Source organism: Tupaia chinensis, unplaced genomic scaffold (assembly GCF_000334495.1).
Source record: "Tupaia chinensis unplaced genomic scaffold, TupChi_1.0 Scaffold000022_1, whole genome shotgun sequence".
NCBI classification, from domain to species: Eukaryota; Metazoa; Chordata; class Mammalia; order Scandentia; family Tupaiidae; genus Tupaia; species Tupaia belangeri.
This window is the reverse complement of record NW_006159452.1, coordinates 962,217-966,743: the sequence shown is the minus strand read 5'-3', so window position 1 is coordinate 966,743 and position 4,527 is coordinate 962,217. Positions and strand designations below refer to the sequence as shown.

At 40.2% G+C, this 4,527-nt stretch overlaps 1 pseudogene; it reads left to right on the top strand.

The window, feature by feature from the left end:
- Window positions 1-498: 498 nt before the first annotated feature.
- Window positions 499-2,033, top strand: LOC102477486 (pre-mRNA-splicing factor RBM22 pseudogene; annotated as a pseudogene).
- The last annotated feature ends 2,494 nt before the right edge of the window (window positions 2,034-4,527 follow it).

Sequence of the window (4,527 nt, the reverse complement as noted above, 5' to 3'; positions counted from 1 at the left end):
ATTAGAAGAGGATAATCATTCTTTTATATTTACGCTCACTCAAACATTATTTGGAAAGGAGGTTTTAGAGTATCTGAGTCAGGGCCTTCCTACAAAGAAAAAACATTGTATAAGAAGGAGAGGGGAAGAAGATCTCAGACAACCCTTGTGAACTCACCGTTTTGCCTGGAGCCAGTGCTGAACAAGGAAACATGTAATGAGTTGCTAATTTTATGGTTCGGACAAAGTTACAAAAGGAATTTTTGAAGGAGGAAATCAATGTGAATCAAGCCATCAGGGAAAAATTAGCTCTTTTACATAAACTCCTTTCAGCATTGCCTTAAAAATTAAGAACAAGGTCAGGAAGAGTAAAATTGTTTGATTTCTGTAGGAAGGAAACTTTCTAAAAAATGTACATCATCCAAAAAGGTGAAAACGATGAATTTAAACATTTTTATGTTTCTTCTATAATAGTTTGTGTCTTTCTTACAATTTGAAAAAGCACAGATGACTCTCAAAATGGCCACCCCTCTAGGTTCCAACACCTAGAGAGGCACAACCGGGAGGACGTGGGCTTTCCCATTCTGTGCCAGTCGTGTCCTGGAGAAAACCTATATATCCAAGTGACCAAAGGAAAGTATGGAAAGGAATGCAAAATTTGTGCCAGGCCCTTCACTGTTTCATTGGTACCCTGTGGTCTGCATGTGTTTCAAGAAGATGGAAGTGTGACAAATCTGCAGTAAATTGAAGAATATCTGTTACACTTGCCTCTTAGAGTATGCCCTGCCCATCCAGATTCGAGATATGGGCTTGTCTCTTAAAGATGACATGCCAAAGTCAGGTGTCAACAAAGAATACTACACACACAAAATATATAGAGAGCTATTTCTAACTCTAATGGAACATGACGAGTTGGCATGCTGGGGAAAGCTACTTCCACCAGTGACATACTGCTCAAACTGGCCTGGACCACACCCTGCTACACAAGGAACCCACCCCACATTTGCTCCTTCTGGGTGAAAGGAGAGTGTAAGAGATGGGGAGAGGAGTGTCCATACAGACACGAGAAGCATGCAGATTCAGATGACCCTCCTGCAGACCGGAATATTAAAGACCAGTATTAGGGAATCAATGACTCTGTGGCAGACAAGCTTCTTAAGCAGGTGTCACCTATGTCTTATGTGGATCCACTGGAGGACAAGATTATCACCACGCTATATGTTGGCAGTCTGGGTGATAGCGTTACTAAGACAGATCTAAGAAATCACTTCTACCAGTTCAGAGAGATCTGGACTATCACTGCGTGCCAAGACAGCAGTGTGTTTTCATCCAGTTTGCCACAAGGCGGGCTGCAGAAGTGACCGCTGAGAAGTCCTTTAATAAGTTGATGTTCGTGACCAGCAGTTAGCATAATGGCTATGTCTCTGGACTCCCATGTAATCGACCGCGGTTTGAGTCCTGGACCCAGTGGCTTAAAACTCACACCGGGCGTGTGTGTGTGTGTGTGTGTGCCCAAGATCCCGAGAGGAGAATGGAGGAAAAGGGATTGCGGAGGGACCATCCCCCATGGGGGAGTGTGGGATTTCTCACTTTCTGTCTCTCTGTCTCTCTCTGTCTGGTGAGAGCACGCACCCTATGGCGAAAACCTCTCAAAAATAAATAAATAAATAAGTTGATGGCCAATGGTCACAGACTCAACATGAAATGGGGACGATCCTAAGCAGTTCAAGGAAAAGAAAAGGAGAAGGGTGGAACCACACACTCTGGGATCACTCTTGAGCCCTTTCCAGGACTGACAGGAGCTCGTCCTCCTCCTCCTGCAGCTGAAGAAGCCTCTGTCAACTACTTCAACCTCCCTCCAAGCTGCCCCAGCAGTGGTCAACCTCACCCTGCTGCCACCCCCTGGAATTGCCCTATCCCCACCCCCAGGTTTTGACCCACACATTTCCCACCCAATGGTACCACCCCATCCTTTTATCAGGGCACCAGGATCTATCCACTACCCTTCTCAGGAACCCCAGAGGATGGGAGCTCCAGCAGCCCCTAGCACATGACCAGCACTCTGAGCTTTTCTGGAAGAAAGGGCATTTTAAAATCCAGGTTAATGGACCTTGGAATAAATATATGTTTCCTTCCTTTGCAGTTTCCATGGTAGCTGAATGTGTTCAGATGTGGGCAGTCAGAGAACGACCAGGCATGCTTTCCTCCACGTATTCAAAGAATCAGTGGACCTCAAATAAGCTACCATTAATGCATCTGGTTACTATCATAACGTTACTAATACAACCTAGTGCTGGTCCCTTCCTGCTGTGGGGATCGCACCTGGGTGAATTGGAATACCTAGCGGAAATACCATCCCTGTTACATGTTTGTTTTGTATCTTTATTGGAGGGGAAAATTAACCTGTGGTTTAAAAAAAAAATGATTGTGATCATGTTTGTGTCCAAAAAAAAAAAAATTATTGTGATCATGTTTGTGTCCGTTGAGTATTTTCCTCACTATCACTGAAGGAAAGACGACTAGTCCTAACATTGTAGTGGCGTAAGCAGGACTTCGCTCTTGAAATCACACCCTCAGAACAGTAGAAACCAGCAACCGGCACAGCCCACATCTTTTTTTCTCTCATTTTTTTCACTTATTATTAAAGAAATCCAATTGATAGTTTTACTCCTCTACACCACCAAAAAAAAAAGGCAAAAATTACTTTTCATTCCTGTTAATCAGTTGAAAATACAAATTTCATGGAGTTTTGTATTATTGAAAAAACCTGGTGTCTAGGACAAAAATTATTTTAAAGAACTTCCTGTAAAAACTCTTTCTTTAAGAAAGAAAGAGCATCGGTGTTAGAATGGAAGACTTGTGACCATCTGCTCAGACTGATCTGCAGACTCACCCTCGTGTGCCTTTAGAGACTGATAATTCCCTGCTTCTGGGCAGGGGACTCTCTGGTCTTAGAATGTTTGGATATAACTGAATTGTAGGTGGTACATGAAATTTGATGTTGTGTTATGTTTTTTGTTTTTAAATAAAATAGGTCAATTTTAAAAAAGGTGATCAGTTAGAACTATATTTTCAAGATTACTAAGGACATTTTTCTTGACAGTATATCCTATCAAACTTATCAGGGCAGTTTTCTAGATAGTAAATCATTCTTTTATTATGCTGATTCTCTAATCCATTTAATTTATTCCTAGAAAAAAATAACCAATACAGTTTGTAGAGAAAGATGATTTGATGATATAATCATATCATCAAACACTTCAAAAGTTACTTACTAATATTAATTTTTACCTTTGTATCAACCCCTTTTCTGAAATATAGTAATAAAATTAATTACAGAAAACACAGAATTGTAACTGTAACAGCCCCCTATTTTATGGAACACATTCAATTGCATTCAGGCATTATTTCCCCAATGTAAACATACCTTTCAGAATAATTTATTCAAAGTTCTGGTATATATTAAGATATTATTTCACCATGGTGATTCTGTAACAGGAAACAAACAAATACTTTAACTCTGTATTTCTTTCTTTACTTTACTCTTCTTTCTTATATTTTAAGGATTAACTGGTGGTATAGCTTCTGTAGCTAATGTAATCTGTAATTATTGTAACAAGATCAGAAATAATCCTGTTTGCGTAGAAGAGGAAACTTAAGTCAGTTGTTTCAGACAATAGTCACAATAATGCAGCCCAGACAGGGAGCCCCTGTCTGGCAAGAAATCTTAGGAGATGGAAATGTTTGCTCAAGGGACACAGTGTAACAGGTTAAATTGGAAAATCGGTAATAACGTTATTATTTACCATGATAAGTATTCATAAATGTTTAGATTGTTTTGTTAAATAGTATAACTTTAAAAAATAAGTTGTAGCTTCTCTTAAACTATCTGTGTACTTCACAAATCTGAGTGGACAGATTCAATGTCACCGTAAGAACAAAAACAGGTCATAAACATCATATGTAAGGAAGAGGTGCACAGAACAATTTTGGGAAAATCATGAGGATAAGAGTAGCAACTGGGGGCCAGCAGATGGTGTAGGGGTTAGGGTGCTGGACTCCCATGTGGTTGACCACAGTTCAAGTCCTAGACCTAGTGACTTGAAACTCACACTGGGCATGTGTTCATGCATGCCTCAAATCCCAAGAAGTTACTGGAGGAGAGGGGACTGTAGTGTAGCCATCTCCCTGGTGGTGATTTCTCGCTTTCTGTCTCTCTGTTTATCCAATAAGCACACAGGCCCTATAGCAAAAAATGCTCCCAAAATAAATATTAAATGGAGTAGCACTTAACTAGCTAAATTTATATTATAGAAAATAATGGATAAACAAGAAGTATAGTGGTATATAACATGCTGGAAATTTCTGTTCTAGAAGTTGATTGTGAGCTTTTTAGCTCTCAGCTACTCCTTGTGCTCAAACACAGCTAAATAAACTCTGTTTCTCCCTTTTTGGTTCACTTCTCAATTATTCACAAAAATGGCTGCCAGCTTTTGGACCAGCAGTTAGCGTAATGGCTATGTCACTGGACTCCCATGTAGTCGACTG